Consider the following 18,961-nt stretch of genomic DNA (forward strand, 5'->3'; position numbering starts at 1 on the left):
AAAGCGGTAGTCCAGAGTTTCGATCCTCAGCATGTTTTTTCCGGTTCCCACCCAGGGGAACAATGTGTGGAGTACTTTCTGTCCAGTAGTCCACAGTTTGAATTCCTTGGGTACGTTGCTTCCCCATATCGGGTCATGTGGTTGAAGTTTAGGGAACGTTGATCTTCTTTTCCGGCGTGCTGTAGAAGTGGTGTTTACTGCGGTCATCCTCTCCAGGTCACTAGTTGGAGCCCAAACGCCATGACACTTGAACCCAGTTGGTGTCTCGGCAGTCACTGTGTCTGTCTCTGCTGCGAAGGATCCTCGTATATCTGTGACCTCGTCTGGTGTCTGTTCCTTTCTCTGTAAGAGACAGAAAACCAAAACACCTCTCGTCCTAGCCCCAATAATCTAATGTTGTTATCCATTGTTCTTCTAGTGATTCAAAATCGGTTTAGCACATCATGTTCAGGACTTCCTGACCAGTAACTTATTCTAATCATAATTTATGTGTGTGTAAGCGTGTTTTCATTTAGCCCTCTGCACTCAAGGCATTTCCTACACTTTATCAGTCCGGACATCACGCCGAACGAAGTCATATAACCCTTGTTTGATGTTAAAACTCAACTTCCCCCCCCTTTTTGACACATTCCCATGTGTCAATTCAACGGAGCTAGAAAATTAAAAGAAAAGGTTAGTGACCTCATATCTCAGAAAGTATCAGACTTTCTCCTATCCAGTGTCGTTGCTCCAGTCCTGTCATCCTGTGCCAGGGAATAAAATCAATTTAATTGTCATGTTAGATCTCTTCAACTCCTGGCTCCGCCCAGAGCCTGCGTCCGCAGAACTACCTGATTCATCACTGAGCCCCACCGTCACTGGCAGCTGACAGGGTGGTGCTGCATATTCTTCCTTTAATGTCACTATTTTCAATCTGTTAATTAGAGTGCTTAAACATGAACTAGACTGCGTCCACAACAAGTCAATACAGCTGTAAATGTGGCCAATTATCAATCTATTACCAATCAATAACAAAAGATAGCTTTTATTTTATGCATGCTTTTAGTCAACCACTCACCCAGAGGATCTCCAATCCCAGAAAATTCCTTCTCCTCATTTAATAAGTCTGTCCTCCTTCCATGCCCTGGTAACTGGTCCATCCAGAGCCATATCATCTTGAAATATACATACAACAAGCAAAACCACACCTTGGTCACACCAACCCTTTTCCGCCCTGAAGATGTCCAACGCCATCTTAGTCTGGACTGTCAAAGGTGACTTTAACGCTGACTGTTCCGACAATCCATTTTATAACATTTGCTGGTCAGATTAGCCAATCTCTGCACACTGGAATAAACATAATCAACATGATCAACATTTTTACTGTGTTTTATTTTACCATCTTATCGATTCCAACGCTCCATCCTTATGTGGTTTGCTACATTATGTTTATCCAGAATTCCGCTCTGTATCTAAATGTTTGAAGAATTTTTCATGTTTGGGGTCTAATTTTAAGAATTTGACCATAAGCGAAAGTTATGGTGTTATCACCCCCATCGGGGATTACCTTTCCCACTTTTGGTGATATTCCACACAATAATTTTTCTTTCTTTAATTTGCTGTTGTTCTTGTGCAGCACCACATCTCAGCACATGCCCCTGTCGGTTCTATTCTACTTTAAAATTGCTGACTATTTCAAGAAAGAACCTAAATGACGGGGACCCGTGTTTATTGTTACATATCTCCATTTTGAATGTGACAAGGCTATCATTCCCCTGTTATTCATAGGTATTGTTAAAGTTTTGGCTTTTTCCTCTATAAAAGTTAATTGACTTTTTACAGTGGCCTGCTATGGTTAATAATAACATGTTCAGTCATGAGTGAAATCAAACCTTTTCTTCACTTTAGCATTTAACCTTCCCAACAATATAATGTGATACATTAATCGAAACACAGCTAATAAAACACAGTTTCCTTAATGCAAACATCAGTAACTCAAAATTAGCAACCAAAGGGTTCAGTCTGCAGTTCACACTCATGTGAAGCTACAGCCATCCCCTTTAGTCTCTGTCATCCTTCTGTTCCTGCAAAAACAAAACAAAGCAAGACAAAACATCCACCCTTCTTTTACAGGCTGGGTGAATTGTTTGTGGACATTTACTAATCCTAAAGTCGGCACCGTTTTTGTCTCAGTATCAAGTCAGTTAAAACTTTTAGTCGTCAGTCCATCACAGTCCAGTCACATGCATACATCCACACACATTCATACCAGAAGTTGCTGATAATGGAGTCTCACGCGCAACCTATTCGAGCCTCCATCACCAGCAAGATGACGTCATCATTTTAAAGGAAAACAGTTCCTTGTTTTTTGACTGGATTGACTCGCTGCAATCCTTTTAGGCTCAGGACTTCTCATGTGATCAATGTCCCATATAAGTGAATTTCTCCAGAGCCCATTATAATCATGGAGAAAAACACTTTGCGACTGTTTTCAGTAAGAATATTTTATAGCGCTTTAAAGTTCAATCTCTCAGGCCTAGATTAAAGAGCTGATTTGTTAAATCAGGAACTCACAAAATACCAAAATATCACCACCGGTGGATCACACCTCTCAGATGTTCTTATCTCAGTGCACTGTAACAAAAGCAAAAACAAACGTAACCAATAAAATACTCATATAATAACAAATACTGGGGCCCATTGCAAACATGTCCAAGCATAAAACCATCTTTCTCTCTCTTAGAGAAAGAAAACAATCCAAACCTCACTGATGAAATCAACCTAGTGTTAAGCAAAACCCAAAAATCAACCAAAACTTCACCAGAAAGTTTTTCTCCCTCCCGGGACAATATTGTGCAGGAATACAGGGACCGTAACTCCTTATTGCACTGAAAAAAAACATGTTGGATTTACTTGATTCAATAGTGGACACTGGTTGCACACAAATGTTTTGCTTTGGCAGAAACTTAAACAACTGAGTTAAATCAACACAACCTTTCCATATTCAGTAAACCTGCATTTTGTGTTCCTAAAACACGATTGAAACATGTTCAGATGGAGTAAGTTGAGCTCCTGGAATATTCTAATCCTTCAATTCTGTCAGTTTATTTCAACACTATTCAATAACTTTTATTCAAATACTACTTGGTCACTTAAATACTACATGTTGTCTTCATATTGCATGCGGTTCAACAGAGTCTAGATCCTGGTTACCATAAAAATTGAATAGGTCTACAACAACTACCATCCTCCTATCTTTCTCCTGGTTGCAGCAGGGCTGGGAAATAACTCTGAAGTGATAGGTTACCAGGCAGGGTACACCCTGGACAGCTCACCAGTCTATCACATAGAAACAAACAACCATTTACACTTACATTCACGGGTAATTTAGAATCATCAATTAACCTAGCTCTAATAGCTGCATGACTTTTCCTCTCACACTGGAAACCAGAATACCCAGAGAGAAACCACTGCAAACTAGCCAGACTGTGGACCTGCACCCAGGACCTTCTTACTGTGGAGCAACAGCACCAACCAGCATGCCAACAATCTAGGAAATACAGGAAAGCTATGATTTCCTGTATTTGATGCAGAATTCTTTTGTTCTTGCCCTTGACAGGTTAATCCACAATAAATAGCAACAGCATGCATGTGGTGTGTGTGTCGTTGTCTGCCTCTTATAACTCCAGGGATTTTCCTGCAGTTTGAAATCTTATGCGGTGTTGTGGATTCCGTGAGTTCAGCAGCTAACCACTCTTATTAGATCGTATCGTGTCATCTCAACGAGAACAAATTGAGTTGTTGAATTTCGTACAGATCTTTAAAGCCTGATGCAATTGTGTTAAATACACGCGAGATGCTTACGTAAATCCAAGGGCTGTCCCCTTTTTTTCCAGTGTGTTCCTCCTTCAATTAAATCTCAATCACAAAATGTGGCGCTCCGGAATAAAACTCACACCGTTAATTCATCATTTTCACTCTGTACCACTGCTCCTTATCAGGCTGTGTGAAGCACAGCAAACAATTCAGTCAAGGCCTTGAGCCATAAACAGACATCACGCACAGACATTGTTTTCATAACCAAACTGCTTTAGACCCCGTCCCCTAAATCTACACAAATGCCCTCTGGGTGACATGAAATGCATTTAACCAATAAACAATCAATGGCTTCTTGTTGTTGTAACAGATTCTGTATTTGGACGTTTGTGTGCAGCATTTTGCGTGTCAGCATAAGCATTTGTTAGTAAAGCATTCTTCATTGCAGCAGCGTGTGTGTGTGTATCACTCTTCATTGCACAAGCGTGTGCATGTGTGTGTGTGTGTGTGTGTGTGGATCACTTCTCAGTGAACTGAATCAGCATTTCGATTTGTGTGCGTGTGTGTGTCATTTCTCACTCAATCAACGAGTGCAGATGTGTTCATATGTGTGTTTCTTCATTCTGAGTCAATGTATGTAGATGTGTGTGTCTGTGTTCATCACTTTCCTGTTCTGGTGTTCTGGGTAAACCACGGCCTGAGGCGTGCCCTGGGGTCCTGCCCTCCTCCATTTCAGTCTGTTTGCATCCATTGGTGCTGCTGCTCAAAGTTCTGTCCATACTGGTTCTGGCCCCAATTGAGGCAGTCCTTTTCTCCAGTGTCCTGCATCTTCTCCTTGTCCAGCTCCTCCTTAACTTGACCCTTTTGCTTCTGTAGCTCCTTCAGGGCTTGCTCCTGCTGTTGGAGCTTCTCGTCGCGTTTGGCGACCTCCTTCTCCAGCAAGCTCCGGCCTGATTTCAAGTCCTGTATCTGGGACTCCAAGCCTGACTGATGGGTTCGATTAGCAGCCAGCTCCTCCTGAGCCATGTTCAGTTTCTGCTCTGATGCCTTGAGCTCTTACTGAGGGCAGAAACCTCAGAGTCTTTTCCGTACACGTCAGATTAAAGTCCATTGATGTTTTCCTTGCTTTGCTCCACGGCCTTCTGCAGCTCTGCTGTCCGGCTCTTCTCAGAGGTCAGCTCCTGGCCGAGCCCCGACACCTGTGCCTTCAGCTTATTTTCTTCTGGTGCTTTTGTCCATTCTGAGGTGCCTCCTGACCTCAGTTACTCCTCCTGTCTCTGGCACGCCCTTTTTGCTGCCCGATCATCCGTGTTGGTCCGTCACTGTCCTGCACAGTTTTAATGCAGAGTTGTTAAGGTCAGCATTCTTTTGTTCGCCCTCACTTTTCATCCGGGCTTAATGGGCGTCTCGTCACAGCTCTGTCGGCTCAAGCTGTCTGGAAATCTCCCCCGTGTAGTGAAACGGGCCTTGGGTTTAACGCTCTCCGTCTCCGCTGCATGAGATCGCTTTCCTGCAGCTCTGTTGACATTTTCAGGTTGTTGTTGTGGGTCCAGCTGCTGTAGCATTTGGTCAGGGTCACATCAAAGATGGTAGAGGAGTGAGCAAAGATGGTAGAGGGGAGAGCAAAGATGGTAGAGGGGAGAGCAGGAGTCCAGGTCAGCCTGTAATCAAGCATGAAGAGAAAAAACAAAAACAAAACAAAAACAGACGAACAGGAAAATGATGTTGTGTTGGCTGTGTTATTCAGAGAGGGGAGAAACACCGGGCCAGGCCCTGTGTCAGCCTTCTCTCCCCCTTTTTTTTGATTTTTCTCACCATATAATCAACTCATAACCCACCAAGCTGACAGGACAACACAGGTACATGTTAAAATTCTTAAGATCATGTTTAAAAGCCCAAAAAAGGCATTTTCCTTCATTCAGTAATCACTTGTATTAATCAATCAGCAGAAAGCATGTCACAATTTGACTCTTTTAACCACTAAATTTGTTCTTTCATCACTGGTTGTTCAGACCAGTGTCTTTCTTTTTGAAGTTAAGTTGTTGTCCTGCAACCCAGAGAGTTTATTTGTTAGTAGTGGATAAACTTTATCATTTAACAACAGGTGTATGTTAAGTTTATCTTTTTAACCTTGCTGGAAAATCTTCACGTGTTCATGAATGTAAGCTGTTTTTTCATTGCGTGTGTGTGCGTTTGTGGGTGGGTTATTTTAACTTTTTTCTCAAACAAGGCATTTCTCTAACACGTGCCTTTCTCATACATTTCTCTGGGAGTGTGTGTGTTTTTATTTTGTTTCCCAAATTTTGATTTCCCACCTTAAATAACAGCATTCCATGTCTTCAGCCAGGAGTCAGAGCTTGCTTGTGAGATTCAGGGACACATGGTGCCAATAACAATTCAGCCAAAAACTTGCCTGAAAATTTCCAGTGATGGTAACCGATAACTGGAGGAGAAGATGTCCTTTAAGCTTCTTTTCAGGGTGGGGACAAAGTGAGGTCAAGCTGTAAACTTTTGAGCCAGAGCTTGGCCTTTCTGTCGTCCCAATTCTGTTAATCCATCCTTTTGCCGCTGTACTCAGGTTTCCAGGTTGAGAGAAATCCACCTGTATTAACACACTAAAACATTCACTTACTATTTCTTTTCTGAAAACATCCACTTTACAGGTTGTTATCCTTCCTATTATTAGTTTGAATACATTAAAGAGCTCTAAGCTCTAATTTAATTTAGCCTTTTGTTTATTCGACTTTATTCCTCTTGTATTTATATATACTCAGTTGGGTCTGTATCCAGCCCTTTTTAAACTTTGATCTCTAATCTTTTACTTGACGAGGGATTATTATGTTCTTCCTAGTCTGAACTGCTTCTTTGTTTCTTACAGTCACGTACAAAATGTCCCTCTTTTCCACACCTCCAGCATGCAGTGCTAAAGCCACTTTTTTGGTGTGTGTGCGTAAATGGTAAATGGCCTGCATTTGTATAGCGCTTTTCTAGTCCCTAAGGACCCCAAAGCGCTTCACACTACATTCAGTCATTCACCCATTCACACACACATTCACACACTGGTGATGGCAGCTACATTGTAGCCATAGCTGCCCTGGGGCGCACTGACAGAGGCGAGGCTGCCGGACACTGGCGCCACCGGGCCCTCTGACCAAGGCCTACCTCGACCTCATGCTGTTCCACTATGCATTCCTCTGTCTTTCTTTTGGATTAGTCCTGCTCTGGTTTGTTGTTTTTCTAAACATTTCTCATCAGGTGTTAATTTTTCTTGTTTATTCTCCATTGTCAAAGATTTTGCTGGGCCGTCACTGGCACGCTTGACTTCAGGGTGGTGGCTGACACGCCCTTCTACTCCGCGCACGGAGCGGTGTCAGTTTTATGAGGCGGAACTCAACCTTTCCCTTTTGTCACCAGTACGTGAGCCTCAAGCAAAGAAAACAATAAAAAAAAACAATGGAAGTAGTTCAGCGGCGTATTGTGCTGTAAAATCAACTTACTCCCAAACACACATATACATACACACAGATAGACATTTGCGCGCTAATTTGTCACGAAGTATTTCACGGCCACTTCTAAAACCAATCCAAACACAGTTCCTTTCGGCGAACTCAACCTATTTCACGTGTTTTATGAAGTAATTGCGGCTGTCTGACCTCCCAGCCCATTGTTCCCTCAGTGGTGCTGGTTTCAGTCATTATACAAATGTACTGTTTAAAAGATTGGGGAAACCTGCAGTCAGCTGAGACTGAAGAAGTCACTTGGATGGGTGACGAAACGTTTCTCCCAAAAAACAAAAAGGCGCTCTCTCACCCAGGAAACGCACAGTCGCAGAGAGAGCGCGTCACCCTGTAACCATGGCAACCATAACGCTGCCGCCTGGAACAACAGAACGTAGCTGTCAAACAAAACCCAAAGAGTCCTGACCCGCCACAGTATAAAACAGGAAAATGCTGCTGTGTAATCCATTTATTTCAACAAGGTAACTGTATTCTAAATACCACCTTTTTAAATGGTAACTGTTACTCATATTTTTTTTAAAAATATGTAACGGCGGTACATGTATTACGTTACTCCCCAACACTGCGGACAGGGTGGTCTGCAGCACGCGGGCCCTACAGGGAACGGTTCTGGTGTTAAGATGTATCTGTCCCACTGCGCAAGTGTCCAGTGAAGGGGGGCATGGCTACGCGCAGGCGGGAAGGGGAAGTGGGAGTTTTTGGAGGGTCAGTTTTTTCCTTGTGTGGAGGAACGAAAGAAGGCAACCATTAAAGTTGGAGTTAACATACCAGTTGTGTGATTATTGGACTAACATTGGCAGCAGAGGATGGCTGCTGCTGGGAATTACAAAGTGCCACCATCGTTCCATGTGTGGCCACTTCCTAGGCTTTGTGGAGAGGCGCCTCCCTCTCCACTATCTGTGAGGCGGCGACGTGGTCCTCGGCATGTTAGGCCAGGTCATAACTGCTCTACCACCATCACACTCAACACTGGCACTTCACAGGGCTGTGTGCTAAGCCCGTTCCTCTATGACTGCAGACCTGGGTACGGATCCAACTTCATCATCCAGTCTGCAGATGACACCGCGGTGACTGTCTCATTAGAGACAATGATGAGTCTGTTACAGGGAAGAGGTAAAGCACCTACCTGTGTGGTGCTGACAATAACCTGCTCCTGAATACCAGCAAAACCAAAGAGCTCATTGTGGACTTCAGGAGGGAGAACAGAGACCCCCATGTCCCCATCTACATAAATGGCACAGCTGTTGAACGGGTCTCCAGCTTCAAGTTCTTGGGGACCCACATCTCTGAGAATCTGTCCTGGTCAACTGACACCTCCAGCCTGGTCAAGAAGGCCCATCAGCGCCTCTTTTTCTTGAGGACACTGAAGAAGAACCACCTGTCTGCTGACATACTGGTTAACTTCTACCACTATGTGATAGAGAGCATCCTGACCAACTGTGTCACTCTCTGGTATGGGAACTGCTCTGTTGCTGGCCACAAGGCACTGCAGTGGGTTGGGCAGTTTTCACCACAGGGACTTCACTTCCTGCCATTGAGGATGTCCACAAGAAGAGATGTCTATGCCGAGCACGCATCATTCTCAGGGACTCCTCTCATCCTGCCAATAAACTCCTCCAGCTCCTCTCCTCCAGAAGGTGCTACAGGAGCCTTCAGACTAAAACCAGCAGGTTTAGGAAGAGCTTCTTCCTCACAGCTGTCACCCTACTGAACTCAGTCCCCGCTGAACCTTTCCATCCACACTCACTGATCCCTTCCACACTCCTCCTCCCAGTGACCATGATCATGTCATTCTCAACATTCACCACATGCTCACATTGGTTACTGCAATAGTTTTAGGACACTGACAGAGTCTCTGTTATAGTGCCTACACTGTTCACTGTTACAGTCTGTTCAGAGAGCTACGCTTCCACTGCTGTAGATATATTCATAGCACTCTCTGGATCTGTTTACCTCACACCGATACATCTGCATATATGTAGCACATCTGTATATTTGTTCACAGTACACCTGTATAGCTGCCCATCTGTACAGCAATACAGAACATCTGTATGCTACACCATCTGTATGTCTGTACATATGTATACAACAGTACATCTGTATATCTGCTCTCTACTGAACTTATACATAATCTGCTCTTATTGCACTTACTGATTAGATGCAAACTGTATTTTGTTACCCTGTATTTAGACATGTGTAATGACAAACGTTGAATTCTAAATGCTATCCTAAACATTTAAACAGCTACAGGAGAAGTTTTTAGAAGACCAGTAAAGAGAGCATGGAGGCAGATGAAGGATGCCAAGTCCACTGAATCTACACACTTCCTGTTTCCACCTCATCCTTCCAGTGCTTTACTACTATGGGCTCAATTGTGGTCATAAATATTTTGTACTTGTAAATCAGTTTTGTACTTGTAAATCAGGATTTGTGTGTGTAAAAAAGATTTGTGTGTGTAAAAAAGACTTGTGTGTGGACTTATCCAAAAAATACGTGTGAAAGTCTGCACTAAACTTTCAAGTTACAAGTACGAATTTTGACCCTATTTTTCTTCCTCTCATCTGATTGGCCAATGTCATGTCAATCACAAATTTAACTATCCAATCAGAGAACACGATTGCGTGTCCCGCGAAAATTTGGAAGCAGATTTGTATCGCGAAAACGCGTGAAACGGGCATCAGTGTACTGCGTCTGGCACGTTTGGCTCGCGAATAAAACCACGCGCGTCAGTTTTTGTGTTGCATTTTGTGCATACGCGCGTTTCGCGTCTACCGCTCGAGTTGGAAAAATCTGAACTCCAGCGTCAAATCGCACTGCGACAACCAATCAGGAGCTTGGTGACGTGGCTCTGACCTAGGTCAAAGGGGCAGGTCCAGCCAAAGCCCTTCATTCTTCATTCAGTATGGAGGAAAAGCTCATCACTGCCGTGGACCCTAGCAATCAGTCGTTGTCTGATGAGGCAGCAGCTCTCCAGGGCAGAAACAATGTTGTTATTTTTCTCCTCCTTCTCCCTGACGCTCTTCCACTCCAAGCTGGGTCCTTTCTATTCCTGTCTCTCTGTAAATAGTTACATTTTATATATTTATGTTTAATGTTTTTGTTAGTGAATTTATATATTTTTTCCAATAAACATTTGTAATGACTAATGTCTCAGTTCTACTACACAGCAAATATTATACTAATGACAAAACATTCTAATACAGTGGGATGCAAAAGTTTGGGCAACCTTGTGAAAAGTCATTATTTTCCTGTACAAATCGTTGGTTGTTACAATAAAAAATGTCAGTTAAATATATCATATAAGAGACACACACAGTGATATTTGAGAAGTGAAATGAAGTTCACTGGATTTACAGAAAGTGTGCAATAACTGTTCAAACAAAATCAAGCAGGTGCATAAATTGGCAACACAAAAAAAGAGAAATGAAATGAATATTTAGTGTATATCAATGTGTGTGTCTCCTATATGATATATGCAAGTGACATTTTTTACTGTAACAGCGATTCATACAGGAAAATAATGACTATTAATAAGGTTGCCCAAACGGTTGCATCACACTGTATATAGGAACATAGTGAAGACAAGTTATTTAAGAGAGTAAAGAGAGGTTAGTTTATTTTGGAGTAGAGCTCCATTTATTAAGAAAAATTAAAAAAGACAGGAACACTCTTTAGAGGTTTGTGGGTGGCTCTTAAAAGAGCCGTTGTGGGGAAGTCACTCAGACTTCAAACAGGCTACTCCTTTGGTTGCCAAGACACGGCTCCCTCCGCCGAGAAGTGGGCCATGAACTTCTCCCTCACCAGGACAGCCTCTCTGGAGGAGTTGTTTGCTGCTACACGACCCAGGCCTTGCAACGGCTCCACCACAGCAGGTGCCCTCTCTCGTTCAAACAGCGCAGAAAATTGTGGAGAACACACGTTGCCTTCACACACTTCTCCGCAATTTCAGGACGGAGCTCCATGGAGCGCAGATACAACCTCTACTGTGAGGGAGAGAGGGAAGTTCCAGCGCTCCTGGAATCCCTCTGCGATGGACCGCCAGTCTTCAGTTGAAGGCACAGCCATGAAGTCGTCCACTAGACAGTCCCAGATGGACGTCGCTACCTGGGGGGTGATCTGGCTCACCGTGGACACACCAACTCGAAAACTGAATGTGATGGTCCTGAAGGAGTCCCCGGTGGCAAGGAACCTGGACAAAATGCTGCAGTTACAAAATACATTATTCAAATTCCAAAATACTTTTGTGATGTCAGATTTAAATTACAAAACATAAATCTTACATAAAACCTTTTGTAATTATAAGGATAATTACATGATATATATTAGATATAATCTAAAACAGTCTGCTGGGATTATATACAAATATTCAACTATACCAGAATTAAACCAGGTCTAAATAAAAAGAAAGGCGTGAGTATCACTACAAAGATTAACCCACAGTGGTCCTCATACCACAGTTTGATATCAGCAAACACCGAGAGCATACATTGATATGACACCACAGCCATGCTATCATTCAAACACTGATAACAGCATAAATCGAATTAAATTGGGACTTGATGAGACCTTCTGAGTATCACTAGAAATATTTTAAACAGTCTTCTCCGTACCACAGCTTGCTATCAGTAAACACCGACAGCATTCATTGATAGCATAGCACATCCATGTTAGCACAGGTATCAATAAAGGACTACCGTATTAAACACTTTTACTAACCTCAGGCAGATGGACAGGCGCTCTGCAGGTGGGATTGAGCGTCTGTAGTTGGTGTCTAGGCGGGCAATGCTGGGACCAACGCGGGACAGCAGGTCCTCAAACTGGGCGAGTGAAAGACGGTGGTATTGCTGGAATCGGCCGTCATCCAGGCGCAGCTCCTGGAGCAAATGGTGAAACTCACCAAACTGCTCACGCGTCTGGAGGACCTGATGGACCCAGGTACGGCGAGGACGTCCTTAACGCCGCTGCTCTGCTCCTTTTTGGCTCCTACCTTAAAACACACTGTGCGCTGTCGATCTTACGTGCTGCACAATAATGTTTAACATTTAGTATTTACTGTTATATTCCCATAGATCATCATGGTGTTGTTTATTTTATTGCTCTAGTCTTCTTCTGCTTGTTTTCTTTTTTCTTTCTCAACAGGTGATCCAGGAAAAAAAAGAAGAAGAACCCGACGTATTAGCCAGAGGTCCCTTTACTACGGTTCGGAGCCGCGGACCTGTTTTATATACGCGCGGAATAGTTTTCTATACGAGATCGCTGCAAAAAGTGCAGCCTTACCTAATGTCCACCTGCTGTTACTCATTTATATTAAGATTTAAACATCTAGTTGGTGTTGGTGTGGAGAGTAACCTTCAGTAATAGTAATAAATCACACAGCAATAGGAAATTCATGTAGCTGTAAAGCATTCAGAATATGTTACTTCTATAATCTTTGGTGGAATACATTTTAAAATTAACCTTCCCAACACTGTCAACGGGTTAGCACCTCATACCACAGTGCAGCAAAGCAGTCTCATGAGCGCTGGGAGGGACACGCCCAGAGCCCAAAACAGACAGTGCAGGAGATGACAAGGTAGTAATTGTATGGTGAAAATTATACTTTAGTTATCTTGTTAGTTATCTACAAAATCTGCTTCTCACATATAGGGCATTTCCAAGATTTTTTTTCAAAACTTTTTCAATTTCTTTCATTACAGCTGTCCTGTGCCAGATGTTCTGTTGACCCACAGTGAGAGGCATCATTTCACAAACACCAGGAAGACTGAAACTCATCGCCGGGATCAAGCAGGGCTCGTGATCTTCACCAGCAGCTCCCTCACAAGAAGGATAAACCCAGCACTTCATGAACACTGATGGAGACCTTTGCTTTGTGTAATGTTAGAAGTACTCAGATAATCCTCAGAGGGTCTGGACTTTTACATAATATAATAGCTTTAAGTCCTGTAGAAAGTTAAATATATGTTGTGCTCTCTGGTTACTCTGGTATGAATGACTCTGAATTACTTTATGATAAATAACACTATTGTCAAAAACAGTGAAAGAATTCCAGATCACAAGTTTTTAGTTCAAATACAAGTAACAACCTTTGAGTTTAATCAGGTTTTATTTAATTGTATCAGAGAAACTCAAACGTGCTCTTCATGTAGCTGATTACATTCAGTGTTTAAAACAGAAGCTGTGCAGGTCTGAGATCAGCAGTTTCCTGAAACACCGAACTGAGGTCCTGTTAATGCTGATGTATAGTGACACAGTTACATGAGTGATTAATCCTTTTGACTTTTTGTCTTTAAATTTATCAATAAAACAGCTGCAGCTTTCACTGACAGCAGATGTGGTACTTTAACCTTTGTACTGTTTTCTTCAGTTAATTTTGGAGTTACTACAAAGAGTGAAGATATAGGATGATCTGTCTGCTGTCACTGGGTGGTGCTGAGGTCTGAATCTGAGGACGGCTCCTGTAATCACAAACAGAACAGAATCATCACAAACTGAAATATAAGTTTTATCTCTCAAATCTGAAATAGAGCTGATCCTTCTCTGTCCTCACACACTCGGGATCTGAAGTTGTTCAGTCCTACAGTTCTGCCGACAGCTGTTTATTTTTATTTGTTTTAAAGGCCTTATATACTAACACATTTTCTAATATCATGTTTACCTTTGAGTTGTTGATGCTTTATAAATGGACATCTGCAAAGATGAGATGATGGAGCAGGTTTCAGTCGAGGTTCAGTCTGCTGCTGCATCCTGGTCACAACATACGGAGGTGTTATCAGCTCAGTATTGAACAAGAAATATTAATGCTTCAAATTATTTGTCCTAAAGGATGCAAGCTGTACAGAGTACTGCACATGTGACTTTGTGAACATAACTCATTAAAAATAATTTGGACAGTTTTTTAACCTGAATATTTGCAACAAACTCAGTAAAAAAAATGCTAAAAAAATAATCAGAGGAAAAATGTAACATTTTAACTTAAGCTGACAAGCGGAAGTAGTTGGTTTCAGTACATAAGTATCGGGCTTTGCTATTTAATCCGTAGCTATTGACTAATGAGGGGTTACTGAAGTGCCAGGTTTTTAAAAGTTGGCGTTAATGTCGTTCCACATGTGGAAAGCGACAGAAAACATGCTGCTGTTTGCACATATTTAATAATCAGCTCTGCACAGGAGCAGAAGCAGAGTCCAGCCTGTTGCTCTTACAGTATAATACTCATAATAAAAGTACAGTAACCGTGGTTAGTCACTGAGCAGCCCGTTGCGTTTCTCTTGATTTCTTTAGTCAGGGTAAATTCATTCACCTGCACGGGTTAGCTAAACGAACTTTACAAAACAAGTTTCCCCGACAGCCGAGTGCTCACCTAAGGACCTAAGTTACGGATTAGCTTACACACACATTTAACTTACCGAAAATAATACGGTGGGGCCTCAGGTCCTCCTGTCTGGTAGTCCAATTTACTGAAGAACACCTCAGGCTGTCACTTTGAAATAGCCGGTAATGTAAACGCTGGACCTCTCAGCATCTGCCATTCCCGAACAGACACATGCAAGTTTGTCCGTGACCGCAGCCGCGTTGTACATTTATTTCAGTTACAATATTTTTTTCAGTTACAATATTTTTTTCGGTTTCATTTCAAGGTGGCATCGTTCTGATCCCATACACACACAAATCCTGATTTACAAGTACAAAATATTTATGACCACAATTTGAGCCCATATACTCTCTCTACCACAGCTGCCTTTGAACTTGCCTGGGCCAGGTCTGAGTCCAGCTTTGCTACTCCAGCCAGGTCACATGACACAGGGGTGTGCTGTGATGTCAGCAGGCAGGTCAGTGGAGCCCTCTGGTGATGGATATATGGCAGTGAAACAGGAGGAGGCCTGAGAACAGACAGCAGGCTTAACTAGCAGGACAAAGTAGCATGTAGTACCTGAAGGAGTCATCACAGCCAATCAGCTCTCAGGAAAATGGAACATCACATAAATATTTCTCTTCTTTGATTTTCATCAGTGTATTTCCTTTGATAGAGTTTCCGTCAACACTTCTGCTTGATTAGAAGCTTCCTGTCACTCTACAATAAAACAATGTAAAGGCTGCCCTCTCTGCCCTCCCACTAGCTGACACAAGTAAACTGTGCTACGATGCCCTACATGGACTAAGGTTCTTGGCCACACACATATAGATTTGCTTGGCTGTAGAAATCCATGCCATGAAGCTCCCAGCGCACATTTTTGTTGCTTCTGTCTGTGGCAGAGCAGGTTTGGAGCTCTGCAGAGCCTTGGTGACTTTTACTGACTATGCACCCCTACCCATTTATTATGAACTAACAGCACAACGGTTTGTGCTTTTTTCTATAATACACATGTATGATTTAGATTTGTACTTATGTGGCAGCTATTTACTGACCTGACAAAGTTATTTTCCATGAAAACTAAAAGTGGTGAAATTCTCAAAAAAATGAATGAGACGTGCATGTAATTTGACATATTTTGTTGTTTTGTGTGTGTGTTTGTCTGTGTGAAGTTTTGATGTGTATCTGAAAAACACATTTTTGAAAACACTGGAAAAAGACCTCAAGACATGTTTTCCTTTACTTTCTATGAAACAAAAATTCCCACCAAGGCTTTTCAGTGTGAAATTTAGTGTATAGAAAATACCTGTGCCAGGTTGTCTCCATCTAGTGGTGAACATGGCCTCACCACTACATCAGGTGAGCTTTTCACTGTGCACAGTGACACAAAAGTCATTTAACAATTTTAAAAAAAGCAATGTTACAGATTCAGTAAGAACTGAAGTTTATCATAATCCTTCAAGTTTCACTCAGTAACAGCAGCTTTTTAATATTATTGACTATATTTTAGAGTCACATTTATATGAAATGTCAAACAATCCCAGAGTGACACTGAACTAAACAATCAATGCAATTTGAGTTGTTCTTGTTTGTTCTTTATCTTGGATTTATTGTAGGCAGCGGGAGTAAAAGCTAAAGAAAAAATAGTAAAGATATGAATGAATCTCTGCTCTTACAGCTTTTATTGTGCCATAATGTCTGCTTTGAAACTGTCCTCTTGCTCGTCTTTTGGATGCTCACCTCTTCATCATCTTTCCTGTTCCTTTCACCAAACTGCTGCACTCTCGTTCTCTGCTCTCGCCTCCTCTTCTGGTTATAATTAGAATGCAGTCAGCATGTGCCAAACAAACTGCCCCCAAATCTATCATGTTTGATATAATGATGAGGTTTTTAACATCTTATTTATGCACTTGTTAGGTGGGAAAGAGTAAACAAAGATGGGGCATAGAAGCAGAACTGATACGTGTGGAGGGACAGTAACTGTGTCTGTGTATATGTAAGCATTTAAACACTGCAGAGAGTCAAATTAACAGTAACATAGCGCACAATAATAATGGATTGCATTTACATAGCGCTTTTCAAGGCACCCAAAGCACTTTACAATTCCACTATTCATTCACTCTCACACACTGGTGGAGGCAGCTACAGTTGTAGCCACAGCTGCCCTGGGGCAAACTGACAGAAGCAAGGCTGTCATATCGCGCCGTCGGCCCCTCTGGCCAACACCAGTAGGGTAAAGTGTCTTGCCAAAGGACACAACGACCAGGACAGAACCGGCGACCTTCCGGTTACAGATCCGCTTCCCAACCCCCTGAGCCACGGTCGCCCACAATGTGACAATAAACGTATAAAACACAAATTCTTACCTAGCAGGAGAATAAATAATGAGTATTTTAAGGCTACTGCATGTACAGATGTCACTGCTGGCTCACATAAGCTAGCTCTGAGACCCGCCACAGTTTACGCCACAGTTGACTGTCGCGAAAGAATCGTAAATCACCGGCATTGTAAAACTTAAAATGATTCCAGGGCATGTTATAAGAAAACACCCAATAGATGTACTGGATATTAAACGGTATCAAACGACTAAATGAACACAGGGTTACAATTACATGCTCACATCGTCACATCGAGAGTTTATTCATTAATCATCAGAGTTGAACAATGTTACATCCAGTTGAAAACAGCTTCACTAACGCCAGCAAAACAGGCTAACAGTATATAAGAGCACAAAAACAGCCGTGCTTATCGACAGCTCGACATATCCTCAACAACTCACCTCAGTATGGCTGCCATCGGTCACCTTTTAACTCCGTTTTACAGCCTCTTCCAGAAATTGAACGCGTTCGCGGTGCACTATACACATATGCAGCATGGTCAAAGGAGCTTGCAAAGAAAAGCGTCTGGACTTCTTTAAGTTTACTTGAAGACGTTTCACCTCTCATCCGAGAAGCTTCTTCAGTTCTAAGGTCAAATGGTGGAGAGTCCCAGATATAAACCTAGTGGGAGTATCCCCCCACAGAGGGACAAAAGGACCCCCTGATGATCTTCTAATCGCCTGAGCCAAGGTGTGAAACTGGGTGTGGGTCCCAATCAGCCAGAGTTTCGGGTGTGTTCATTGTGAAACCTGGCCCCACCTTATCATGCGAATTCCTGAGGTCAGATGGCCCAGGATGTGAGTGGGCGTTAAGGCGTCTGGGAAGGGATCTCAAAACTGGATTATAGATGGCAGAGAGTTGGTGTCGTAAACCCCCGCCTCTGTTCAAAGATGGTCGCTCACAGTGGACATAGATGGCTTCTTTCACTCCTCTTTCAAACCATCTGTCCTCTCTGTCCAAAATGTGAACATTGGCATCCTCGAAAGAGTGTCCTTTATCCTTAAGATGCAGATGGACTGCTGAGTCTTGTCCTGTGGAGGTGGCTCTTCTGTGTTGTGCCATGCGCTTGTGAAGTGGCTGTTTGGTCTCTCCAATGTAGAGGTCTGGGCATTCCTCGCTGCACTGTACAGCATACACCACATTGTTAAGTCTGTGTTTTGGCGTTTTGTCTTTCGGGTGAACCAGTTTTTGTCTGAGCGTGTTGCTGGGTCTGAAATGCACCGGGATGTCATGCTTGGAGAAAACTCTCCTAAGTTTTTCTGATACACCGGCTACATAGGGGATGACAATGTTGTTGCGTCTGTCCTTCTTATCCTCCCTCGTTGGTGTCTGGTCTTCTTTTCTGTGCCTCTTTGCTGACTTTAAGAACGCCCATTTAGGATAGCCGCACGTTTTGAGCGCTTCCTTTACATGTGTGTGTTCCTTCTTTTTTCCTTCAGGCTTAGAGGGAACATGTTCTGCCCGGTGGTGTAGGGTCCTAATTACTCCAAGTTTGTGTTCCAAAGGGTGATGGGAGTCAAAGAGGAGGTACTGGTCCGTGTGTGTGGGCTTCCGGTAAACTTCGATGTTGAGTTTGCCGTTCTCTTCAATGTGCACAGCGCAGTCCAGGAAAGGCAAACAGTTGTCCTTTGTGTCTTCCCTGGTGAACTTGATGTTTTTATCCACAGCGTTAATGTGCGCAGTGAAGGATTCCACTTCTTGTGTCTTGATTTTGACCCAGGTGTCGTCCACATATCTGTACCAGTGGCTGGGTACTCTTCCTTTGAAAGAGCCAAGAGCCTTCCTTTCCACTTCCTCCATGTAAAGGTTGGCTACAATAGGTGACACGGGGGAGCCCATGGCACAGCCATGTTTTTGTCTGTAAAAGCCTTCGTTGTATTTGAAATATGTAGTGGTGAGGCAGAGGTCTAACAGTGTGCAAA

General features: G+C 42.8%; 1 long non-coding RNA gene across 2 annotated transcripts; it reads right to left on the reverse strand.

Moving 5' to 3' along the window:
* Positions 1–13,415: 13,415 nt before the first annotated feature.
* On the reverse strand, positions 13,416–16,408 carry LOC146363644 (uncharacterized). Of its 2 annotated transcripts, XR_014799185.1 has the most exons (6): positions 16,338–16,408; positions 15,968–16,032; positions 15,061–15,190; positions 14,717–14,832; positions 13,969–14,057; positions 13,427–13,768 (listed from the first exon to the last, which is right to left on the reverse strand). It is a non-coding gene; the product is annotated as an uncharacterized LOC146363644 (long non-coding RNA). The 2 variants fall into 2 exon arrangements; XR_014799184.1 differs by having other exon boundaries at positions 13,416–13,768; positions 13,969–14,832.
* Positions 16,409–18,961: the final 2,553 nt, after the last annotated feature.

This window comes from Perissodus microlepis, chromosome 22 (assembly GCF_051167445.1).
Source record: "Perissodus microlepis isolate ML-2025 ecotype Zambia chromosome 22, ASM5116744v1, whole genome shotgun sequence".
Lineage (NCBI taxonomy): Eukaryota > Metazoa > Chordata > Actinopteri > Cichliformes > Cichlidae > Perissodus > Perissodus microlepis.